Source organism: Delphinapterus leucas, chromosome 8 (assembly GCF_059928025.1).
Source record: "Delphinapterus leucas isolate spDelLeu-1000000601 "Yukka" chromosome 8, BTC_Dleu_Yukka2, whole genome shotgun sequence".
In the NCBI taxonomy this organism is placed as follows: domain Eukaryota; kingdom Metazoa; phylum Chordata; class Mammalia; order Artiodactyla; family Monodontidae; genus Delphinapterus; species Delphinapterus leucas.
The window spans coordinates 110,925,499-110,937,039 of NC_143136.1; the positions used below are offsets into that span (position 1 = coordinate 110,925,499).

Consider the following 11,541-nt stretch of genomic DNA (forward strand, 5'->3'; position numbering starts at 1 on the left):
CCTGCGGCACTTGGGGGGAGGCATCACACGCGGAGCCCTGCGGCAGGGCCGGGTTGCGGGAGGCTCCAGGGTGGCCGGCCGGCATCCCAGGCGTGGTGGGACGCCCTCTTGTGTGTGGCGGTGGCAATCCGCATTTGTTTTCCTGGTGGCCCGGCAGTGTCTCAATCCTTCCTCTCTCTGGGAAGCGCCCGCGCCTCTGCCCCCACGGCCCTCGCTGTGTGTTCGTGCTGCACCTCTCCGTCGCCGCCCCCTTCCCCGTCTGGGACTTAACCGGCCTCGCTCCGTGCGGGTGCCGCCCCCTGGCCGCCACGGCCGGTGGTAACCCCGGGTGGAGTGCTCTCGGTTCCCGAGGGGGGAGTGGGGCGTGGTGGATGCGTGTGGGGCGTGGGGTCCCTGGTACTTGTCCAGGAGAGTGTTCTCGCGGGCCGGCCGCGGCTCTTGGCTGTTGGTGGTGGTCACAAGCCCTTGGAGAGGGTCCGCGGGGACCAAGGAGGCCAGCTGGCATCCTGGGTGCCGCGGGACCGCCACTGTGAAGGAAGCCTCTGGCGGTGAGACCCCTATCGTGCCCTGGTGCCCACCTCGCGTCTGGGTCTTTTCTACGGCCCCCGGCCCCTAGCAGCGGCGCGCGGCCGCCCCCTCAGCAATCTCTCCGCCCATCCGCCTTGTCTCTCCTGCCTGTCGACCCCCGGGCGACGCCCCGGTGCCTCTCGCTTGCCGGGCCCGCCTCAGCCCAGATCTGTGGTACGTCGTCGCTGCCCGTCCGCCGATGTTGGTGTGTGCTGAGCCAGGACGTCCCCCGCCGCTCCCCGCCCTGGCGCGCTTTCGCGAGCGCGGGTGGGTCCCGGCCAGTCTTGGTGAACTGGCCGCGTGTCCGCACCGCCCCCGGTGGGGGCGGCCGGGCCTCCGGCCTAGCCCCCTGTCCTCGCAATCGCGAGCACGCGTCGGCCGGTCTCCACGATCCAGCTCCTGGGCAGCAGGGGTTCGGGCCGCGCCGGGGGGCGCTCCCTCGGCCCTCCACGGCGCTGTAGAGGCGCGCTGTGCCCCTCGTGGTCAGAAAGTAGGTGGTCTGCCGCACTTGCTGTAGTCGGGGCGGGCCACCGGCCTGGTGTTCGCCTCCCCTCTTTCTCTCCTCTGGGGTCCTGCTGCCACCGCTGCGTTGCCCGCCACCGGCATGCCCGGCTCCGTGTGCTCGCTCCCTTACCTGGTTGATCCTGCCAGTAGGTTATCTTTGTCACAAAGATTAAGCCATGCATGTCTAAATTCGCAAGGCTGGTACAGTGAAACTGCGAATGGCTTATTAAATCAGTTATGGTCCCTTTGGTTGCTCACTCCTCTCCTACTTGGATAACTGTGGTAATGCTAGAGCTAATGCATGCTGACGGGTGCTGACCCCCTTTGTGGGGGGATGCGTGCATTTATCAGATGAAAACCAACGCGGTCAGCCTCCCTCCGGCCCCGGCTTGGGGGTGGGCCCTGGCGGCTTTGGCGACTCTAGATAACCTCTGGCCAATCTTGCACGCCCCCCTTGGTGGTGACAACCCATTCAAACGTCTGCCCTATCAACTTTTGATGATAGTTGTCATGCCTATCATGGTGACCACGGGTGACAGGGAATCAGGATTCGATTCCAGAGAGGGAGACTGAGAAACAGCTACCACGTCCAAGGAAGGCAGCAGGTTACCCACTCCTGACACAGGGAGGTAGTGACGGAAGATAACATCACAGGACTCTTTCGAGGCCCTGTAATTGGAATGAGTCCACTTTAAATCCTTTCCTGAGGATCCATTGGAGGGAAAGTCTAATGCCAGCTGCCGCGCTAATTCCAGCTCCAATAGCATATATTAAAGTTGCGGCAGTTAAGAAGCGGGAGCGGCCAGTCCGCCGTGAGACGAGCCACCGCCCGTCCCGCCCCTTGCCTCTCGGGGCCTCCTTGATGCTATTAGCTGAGTGTCCCACGGCCTGAAGCATTTACTTTGAAAAAGCAGGCCCGAACCTCCTGGATACCACAGCTAGGAATAATGGAATAGGACCTCAGTTCCATTTTGCTGGTTTTCAGAACTGAGGCCATGATTAAGAGGGATGGCCAGGGGCATTTGTATTGCGCCGCTAGAGGTGAAATTCTTGGACCGGCGTAATATGGACCAGAGCGAAAGCATTTGCCAAGAATGTTTTCATTAATTGAGAATGAAAGTCGGAGGTTTGAAGACGATCAGATACCGTCGTAGTTCCGACCATGAACTGGCGATGCGGCGGCGTTATTCCCATGACCCGCCGGGCAGCTTCCGGGAAACCAAAGTCTTTGGGTTCCGGGGGGAGTATGGTTGCAAAGCTGAAACTTAAAGGAATTGACGGAAGGGCACCACCAGGAGTGGAGCCTGCGGCTTAATTTGACTCAACACGGGAAACCTCACCCGGCCCGGACACGGACAGGAATGACAGATTGATAGCTCTTTCTCGATTCCGTGGGTGGTGGTGCATGGCCGTTCTTAGCTGGTGGAGCGATTTGTCTGGTTAATTCCGATAACGAACGAGACTCTGGCATGCTAACTAGTTAATGAACACTGAGCGGTTGGCATCCCCAACTTTTTAGAGGGACAAGTGGTGATCAGTTACCCGAGATTGAGCAATAACAGGGCTGTGATGCCCTTAGATGTCCGGGGCTGCACGCGCGCTACACTGACTGGCTCAGCGTGTGCCTACCCTACGCTGGCAGGCGCAGGTAAACCACTGAATCCCATTTGTGATGGGGATGGGGGATTGCCATTATTCTCCATGAGTGAGGAATTCCCAGTAAGTGTGGGTCAGAAGCTTGCATTAAGTCCCTGCCCTTTGTACACACCGCCTGTCGCTACTACAGATTGGATGGTTTAGTGAGGCCCTCCGGCCATGCTGGGGTCAGCCCTGGTGGAGAGCTGAGAAGACTGTCGAACTTGACTATCTAGAGGAAGTAAAAGTAGCATGGTTTCCATAGGTGAACCTGTGGAAGAATCATTAATGTGGTTACCAGAGCGCGGTGGCGGACACGCCCCTGCAAGCCTCCGCCTGTGCCGCGCGGGATGGGAAGGAGGGGGGGTCTGGAGCCGCACTTGCGCCTGCACCGGGATGGTGCCGCCTGGGCCGCTGGCGGTCAGGTCGGCGGTCTTCCGGAGGGGATGAGACGAAGAGGACGTGGTGTGAAGGGATTGGGTGGGAGGGCGGCTCCTCGCCTCCACCCACCCACCCATCTCCCCGCCCCACCTGCTGTCTTCCCCCGCCTGGCCTCCCGAGGCGACCCCCCAACCCCGCGGCCCCCGAAGGGGTCTCCGGCATGTCTCTCCCCTCTGACAACTCCACCACGTCCCTCGAGGTTGTGTCCGAGGGTTCCAGGGGGCCGAACCCCCTACGCGCCTTCGTCTCAGGAGCCGGTCACGTCCCCGTTCGCGCCCGCCCGCGCGGAGGCTCCGGTGTGTCTCGGAATGTGCGGCTTGGCGGTGGCGGCTCCCCGTGGGGGCGCTCGCCCGCCGTGGCCTCCCGCCGTCGGCCCTGGACCATTTCCCCGGTCGTCGGTCCGCTGCTCCGAGCCCGCCGCCCTCCCCAGGCGCCTCTCCCCGACCTCCGAGCCCGGGGCCTTTCCTCCGTCCGGCTCTCTCTTTTCTCGCCCTCCCCTGTGTGCCCTTGCCCGCTTGTGCCCAGCTTCCCGTCAGAGCCTCTCTTCCGCCCTCGACGGCGAGAAGGGTGGTCGGAACGCGGGTGCGGGGAGGGCCCCGTGGGTGGGGGAAAAGAGAAGGGACGTCCGGGCGCCGGGGGGCTCTATCTGCCCTGTTTCAGGAACATGGGGGGGGGTCGTCTGGCGGTGGCGGTGGGGACTCGTGTGGCGGTCGGCCGGCGCCCGGCTGGCCCCGCGTTCGGGCCGGTAGTGCCGAGAGGCCCGCGTCCCTGCACTGGCGCTGCGGGCGGAGCATGGTGGTCGGTGTCAGGCGGCAGTGGCCGTGGGGCGCTCCATCCCCACCTCGCCCGCCTCCCCCCTTTTCCAGGTACCTAGCGCATCCCAGCGCAGAGGTTTAAAGACCCCTGGGGGGGTCTCCAGTCCACCTTGGGGCGGTTGGGCCTGCAGGGAGTCGGGAGTCTCCTTTCTTCTCCCCAAACTCCGCCCCCAACCACCTGCAGGGGCGCTGCGCCGTGCCCCTGGTCCCCGCACCAGGGCCGTCGGGAGGGGAGGTGCTACCCGGCGGCCTGAGGCTGTTGTGTGGCGGGGGCCATGGGCGCTCACTGCATCCGTGGGGGAGATGGTAAGCCCCATCGGCGCCTGTGGGGTGTCCGAGCCTACCCCTGCGGGTGGGTGCCAGAGGTCCTGTCCTGAAACCTTCCGACCCTTCCTGTCCGCTGTTTCTGTCTGACTTGGCCGCCGGAAGCAACCCCTCTAGGGGATGTGCTGTGCCAGGGGCGAGGCTTTCCCCTCCCACAGGAAACCAAAAAACAAACTTGTAAGACTCTTAGCGGTGGATCATTTGGCTTCTGCATTGATGAAGAAGGCAGTTAGCCGTAAGAATTAATGTGAATTACAGGACACATTGATCACTGACGCTTCAAACACACTTGCGGCTGGGTTCCTCCCAGGGCTATGTCTGTCTGAGCATCACTTGATCAATCGCCATAGGTGTGTGTGCACCTTCCCGGGGTCCAGCGGCTGGAGGTGACCTTGCAGGGCTGCTGGGAGCTCCGGTCCCTAAGTGAAGACACGGTGCCCCCGCTTCGTGCGGAGGCCCTGGGGCGCTGCCGGAGAGAGAAAAGAGGAAGAGAGCTCGCGCTGAGGCCCTGGCCATGGCGCCTGTGGTCGTCCCCTTCGAGAGCTCCCTCCCACCGCAAGCGGTCTTTGGGCGTGCCCTCGTGGTGTTGGGGTGGATGGTCCTGCGCCCGCTTGGCCGGGCTATGGTGGTGGTGGTGCTCGTGGTGGCGCCGAGTCTGGTCCGCCATCTTTCGCCGCCAGCCCCATGCGGCGTCCCGGCGGCCTCCGGCCGGCCCCCCATGCGTCTCCCCGCCAGCGAGTCCGGGGTCCGTGCCCGTCCCCGCCGTCTCTGGGTAGGGGTCTCAGTCTGAGCCGGAGTCGCAGGCGCGCGGCCGCGCCCCAGGGACGCGTGCCCTGGCGGCGACCAGCGGGACGCCGCGGCGTCGTCCGCCGCCGGGCTCTTTCCCCCGGGCTGTGGCCGCGCCGCGTTTTGCGCCCCCGAGGGTGGCTGTGGAGGGGCACATGGCGCCTGTCGCTCGCTGAGGGCGTCTGGCGGCCGCGCGGAGGATGAGTGGGAAGAAGGGTGGGGCGGAGAAGGAAGGGGAGGGGGGCCCGGCGGTCGGCGACCGCCGGGTTTCTCTTTCCTCCCCCCTGCCCGCCGCTCACCTCCCCTCTCCCGGCGCCCGCCACTCCCCTCTCCTCCCCACCGCAACGACACCGCTGGGCTCCGCGACGTGTGTTGCCCCCTCTCCGCCCCACCCGGCCGTCCCGTGACCGACGGTTGGTGCTCCCGTCCTCACCCCCGTTCCTCTCCCTGCCCTGCCCCTGTGCACGGCTGGGTGAAGGACACGTGGCTTAGGCGCGGAGTGTCTCCTTCCCTCTCCCGCCTCCTCAGCGGCGCCCTTGCCCCACGGGCGGGGATCGGGTGGGCCCTTGGTGGTCCGCCTCGCCCAGAGTGTGCCCTCCAAGCCGCGACCTTAGATCAGAGTTGTCGACCCATTGATATAAAGCATATTAGCTGCGGAAAAAAAACTAACCAGGGTTCCCTAATTAACAGCGAGTGAACAGGGAAGAGCCCAGCGCTGAATCCCTGCCCCGTGCTGGGGAGCGGGAAATGTGGTGTACAGAAGACCCACTTCCCGGCGCCGCTCGTGGGGGGCCCAAGTCCTTCTGATCAAGGCCCAGCCCGTGGAAGGTGTGAGGATGATAGCGGCCCCCGGCGCGCTGGCCCGTGTCTTCCCGATTGCTTGGGAATGCAGCCCAGAGCGGGTGGTAAACTCCATGTAAAGCTAAATACCAGCTCGAGACCCATAGTCAACAAGTACTGTAAGGGAAAGTTGAAAAGAACTTTGAAGAGAGAGTTCAGCAAGGTGTGAAACTGTTAAGAGGTAAATCGGTGGGGTCTGCGCAGTCCACTTGGAGGATTGGGCCAGGCGGCAGGTCTGGCTGTGCTGGTTGCCTGCAGGATATTTCCGCCTCCCAGTTTCTCCCGACCCCTCCCCTCGCCCTCCCTCCGCCCCTCCCCTCGCCCTCCATGTCTCTGCGGGGGTGGGCGGGCAGGGCCCGGGGTGGGGTCGGCAGGCGACCACGCGTTGCTGGCGACTTGCTGCCGCCGGGTGCATTTCCACCGCAGCGGTGTGGCGCCCTGGGTTCCGGGATGGCTGGGAAGGCCAGTGGGGAACGTGGCTCAGGCGACCCGGCTTCGGCTGCGGTGGGCTCACCCCCCTGAATGTTACAGCGACCCCCCCCGCAACAGCAGAATTTGCTGAATCCTGGGGAGGAGCGACCCAGACCTGTTGCCACTCTCGCCCCCCTCCCGGAGCCCACCCTCGCCGGGGCTGTCCCGTGAGGGTGCGTTCCCCGGGGGTCGCACCAGTTTGTGCGGGGGCGGGGCGCTGGCCGCTCCTCTCACGGCGTGATCGCTCTCCCACCCCGGCCCGCCTCCAACAGAGTGGGGCGGGGGGTACTGTCCCCAGTGCGCCCAGGGCGGGTCGCGCCATTGGCCCGGGGGACTGTGGTTCTCCCCAGAGGCCACATCGTCTGGTGAAGAGAATGCAAGTGGTCAGTGGTGATGTCGGCCACCCACCCGACCCGTTTTGAAACACAGACCAAGGAGTCTAACACACCTGTGAGTCAGGGGCTCCCACGAAAGCCGCTGTGGTGCAATGAAGGTGAAGGCCACCTTAGCCCGTGGCTGAGGTGGGATCCCAAGGCCTCTCCAGTCCGCCGAGGGCGCATCACCGGCCCCTCTCGCCCGCCGCGCTGGGGGGTGGAGCATGAGCGCACGTGTTAGGACCCGAAAGATGGTGAACTATGCCTGGGCAGCGCGAAGCCAGAGGAAACTGGTGGAGGTCCGTAGCGGTCCTGACGTGAAAATCGGTCATCCCACCTGGGTATAGGGGCGAAAGACTAATCGAACCATCTAGTAGCTCGTTCCATCTGAAGTTTCCCTTAGGATAGCTGGCGCTCTTGCACCAACCTCGAACCCCACGCAGCTTTATCCTGTAAAGAGAACAATTAGAGGTCTTGGGGCTGAAACGATCTCAACCTATTCTGAAACTTTAAATGGGTAAGAACTCCGGCTTGCTGGTGTGGAGCCGGGCGTGGAATGCGAGTGGCTAGTGGTTCTTACCACTTTTGGTAAGCAGAACTGGAGCTGAGGGATGAACCGAACGCCAGGTTAAGGCGCCCGATGCCAAAGCTGACCAGACCCCAGAAAAGGTGTTGGTTGGTATAGACAGCAGGAAGGTGGCTATGGAAGTCAGAATCCGCTAACGAGTGTGTAACAACTCACCTGCCGAATCAACTAGCTCTGAAAATGGATGGCGCTGGAGCATTGGGCCCATACCCGGCTATCTCCGGCAGTCAGAGAGCGTGAGAGGGACGGGAGCGGGCATGCGGCTGGCTGGCATTCGCTTCTTGGGCGCCGCCGCCAGAGACCTCTTCCCCCCACCGCCCTGCTGACTCTGCCCAACGGAAAGGATGGCGAATGCGGTGAGTCTTGAAGCCCAGGGCGTGGGCCCAGGTGGAGCCGCCGCAGGTGCGGATCTTGGTGATAGCAGCAATATTCAAACAAGAACTTGAAGGCTGAAGTGGAGAAGGGTTCCTTGTGAACAGCAGTTGAACATTGGTCAGTCGGTCCTGAGAGATAGGCAAGCGCCGTTCCGAAGGGATGGGCGATGGCCTCCGTTGTCCTCGGCCGATCGAAAGGGAGTCGGGGGACTTCCTTGGTGGCTCAGTGGTTAAGAATTCGCCTGCCAATGCAGGGGACACAGGCTCATTCCCTGGTCCGGGAAGATCCCACATATCATGGAGCAACTAAGCCTGCATGTCACAACTACTGAAGCCCGCACGCCTAGAGCCTGTGCTCTGCAACAAGAGAAGCTACCACAATGAGAAGCCCATGCACCGCAAAAAAGAGTAGCCTCAGCTCGCCACAGCTAGAGAATAAAGACAGCGCACAGCAACGAAGACCCAAAGCAGCCAAAAATGAATGAATGAATGAATGGAAAAAGAAAGAGAGAGAGAGAGAGAAAGGGAGGGAGGAAGGGATGAAGGAAGGAAGGAAGGAAGGAAGGAAGGGAGTCCGGTTCAGATCCCCGAATCCAGAGTGGCGGAGGTGGGCACCATGAGGCGTCCAGTGCGGTAATGCAACCAATCCCGGAGAAGCTGCGGGAGGCCCAGGGAGAGTCCTTTTTTCTCTTTCGGTTCCCCCTGAGGGCCACGCCTTGTAAAGCATCCTGGTTCTGGTGTCTGGGTCTTGAAAATCCGGGAGTGCAGGTGTAAGTCTTGTGCTGGGCCGTACCCATATCTACAGCAGGTCTCCAAGGTGAACAGCCTCTGGCATGTCGGAACAATGTAACTAAGGGAGGTCAGCAAGCCCAATCCCTAATTTCAGGATAAGGATCGGCTCTAAGGGCTGGGTTGGTGGGGCTGGGGCGAGGCTGGGCGTACCATTTTCAAGATGGAAAGGACTATGCCAACGATGGTCTCAACGATGAAAGGAGTGTGCAAAGAGGTAGAAAGAGAGGTTCCTAACTGGGGGTGTGGGGGGAGAAAAAAGCCCAAACCACGTCATCTCTTCCTCGATCCACCCCAATCAGGGTCACGGGCAGAACACAAGGGACAGCTTCCCTCACTGGGGGCTCCCAACTTAGAAAACTCTCATCTCTGCCAAAGGCAAGCAGTGCTGGGTGGGGGTGGCAGACTCTCTTCTTCTCATGGGACTGATCTTGATCTCCATAGCTCAGAAAACACGTGCAAACACTCAGAAGATACCCAAGCACAGTATCCTCTACCTGGCTCCCTCTCGCTCACTCTCTGCCTCTCTCTGTCTGTCTCTGTCTCTGTCACTCGCTCTCTGTCTCTATCTTTCTTTCTCCCGGTCTCTCTCTCTCTTTCTTTCCCCCACCCCACCCCCCCTCTTCCCCCTCTTTCTCTCTTTCTTCCCCCTCTTCTCTTTCTTTCTCTCTGTCTCCCTCTCTGTTTCTCTCTCCCTCCCTGTCTCTCTCTCCCTCTCTCTCCCTCTCTCTCTCTCTCCCCCTGTCCCTCTCTCTCTTTCTTTTTTAAAATTTATTTATTTAATTTATTTATTTTTGGCTGCGTTGGGTCTTCATTGCTGCGCGCGGGCTTTCTCTAGCTGCGGTGAGCGGGGGTTACTCTTTGTTGCGGTTCGCAGGCTTCTTATTGCGGTGGCTTCCCTTGTTGCGGAGCATGCGCTTTAAGTACATGGGCTTCAGTAGTTGAAGCACGCAGTCCCAGTAATTGTAGCTCACGGGCTTAGTTGCTCTGCGGCATGTGGGTTGTTCCCAGATCAGGGCTCAAACCCGTGTCCCCTAGGCTTCCCTGGTGGCGCAGTGGTTTAGAGTCCGCCTGCCGATGCAGGGGACACGGGTTCGTGCCCCAGTCAGGGAAGATCCCACATGCCGCGGAGCGGCTGGGCTCGTGAGCCATGGCCGCTGAGCCTGCACGTCCGGAGCCTGTACTCCGCAACGGGAGAGGCCACAACAGTGAGAGGCCCGCGTACCGCAAAAAACAAAAACAAAAAACCCGTGTCCCCTGCATCGGCAGGCGGATTCTTAACCACTGGGGAAGTCCCCTTTCTTTCTTTCTTTCTTTCTTTCTTTCTTTCTTTCTTTCTTTCTTTCTTTCTTTCTCTCTCTCTCTCTCTCTCTCCTCCCCCTCCCTCCCTCCGTCTCTCTCTTTCTCTGTGTGGGTGTGTCTCTCTCTCACCCTCCCTCTGCCTTTCTCTCTCTCTCTCCCTGTCTCTCTTTCTCTGTATGTCTCTCTCTCTCCCTCCCGCCATCTTTCTCTCTCTCTCTCACTATCTCTCTCTTTCTCCCTGTCCCTCTCTTTCTTCCCTTCCCTCTCTTTCCTCTTCCCTGTCTCTCTTTCTTACCCCCTCTTTCTCCTTCCCTCCTTCTCTCTCTCTCTCTCTCTCTCTCTCTCTCTCTCTCCCTCCCTCTCTCTCACCCATCCCCACTCCCGCCATCCCCATCCCCGGTCATGTGGCACCCTCATTTTTCATGAGAAGTCATGAAGATGGAAGGGATGTTAGACTGATGTTCGCATGCTACCGAATCCCCCTTCCCCAGGGATAGTTGCACTGCCTTTGGCAGGCCATGGTGGGTGGGGGTGGTATCTTTTCTTCTGTATCGGTAGAAATGATTTGAAGAGGAGGGAGGATGGGCATAGGTCCACTGCCTCACACCAAGGCCTTTTGGGAGCTTTTCAGTGAATCGGGACAGAACATTTTCCTCCTTACGGTGAGGAAACCGGAATAGGGCGCCCCGAAATGGACCGCTTTGGCACATAGATGAGTTGGAATTTAAGGCGCTTCAGAAATGACGGGTGGGCGACAAGGACGCTCTGCTGCTCTGCCTCTCCCTCTTCTTCCTGACCTGAAAGGAGGACAAAAATCTTCCTCGAGAAGCTCAAGCTCAGAGCCCGCCGTTTCGAGTGACTTCTGGCTTGGACTTCTCCTGTGTGGGGGGCACAGTGTACGCGTTCCTCAGCCGTGGGTTGCTCTCTTCTCTAGCTGCCTTTTGGGGACACGGGCTTCTCAGGCAAGAACTCAGAAGGATCGCTGAGGAAACATCGTTTTTGCTCTCCCATGCCGATGAATGCAGACAGACACACAGGAATCTCGCCCCCTCTTCCCCCCCAAGTGAGAGGAGTCGCCGGACATCCTTGGGGTCACACACAGCCTCCGTGGCTCTTCTATGTTGCCAAGCGCTCTGGCCTTCACTGCGCCCCCCCCACCGCCCTCTGCGCATCTCCCCCCATCCCCCACCCCGCTTGCCCCCCCCCAATGAAGTTGCATCATCGTTCATAGTGTAAATGCTGTGAGAAGATAAGCTTTTCACAATAAAATTCTCCCTGCCTTTCCTTCCCAAGGACACCATGAACACCTACTGTCATGTGCAGTGCTTATTGACACACCTGGAGCAAAGGACCCTCTCCGACAGACCCAGGAACTCACTTGCTCCGAGTCATCAAGAAGAGCGTGTTTGGTTCTGTGTTTTAAACTGATGGGCCAATGACACATCATCTCCTAGTAAGCCGTCAGGTTCACCGGTTCGGTGACATGAAGTACATTTACATCCTCCTTGAGTTTGACTTTGAAAGTCTCGGGGGCCCGGAGTAGGCCGCCCCCAAATGTGCCTCCGTGGCATAGGGATGTTTTGGAATTAGAGTGGCAATACCACGAGAGGGACAGTCTGACCCTCCTTTACTTCTCCCCTCTGAAATCAGGAAGAAAATCTCTCATGTGAAAGGAGAGGGGGGGCGGGAGGTGTAGAGATCATGACGAACTGAACTGCTTTCATATCTCATGA

At 60.4% G+C, this 11,541-nt stretch overlaps 3 pseudogenes; all 3 read left to right on the forward strand.

Annotated features, from left to right (window-relative positions):
* The first annotated feature begins 1,198 nt into the window (after nucleotides 1-1,198).
* Nucleotides 1,199-2,994, forward strand: LOC149748609 (18S ribosomal RNA; annotated as a pseudogene).
* Nucleotides 2,995-4,467: 1,473 nt separating this feature from the next.
* On the forward strand, nucleotides 4,468-4,618 carry LOC149748610 (5.8S ribosomal RNA; annotated as a pseudogene).
* A 1,082-nt stretch (nucleotides 4,619-5,700) lies between these two features.
* Nucleotides 5,701-8,551, forward strand: LOC149748611 (28S ribosomal RNA; annotated as a pseudogene).
* The last annotated feature ends 2,990 nt before the right edge of the window (nucleotides 8,552-11,541 follow it).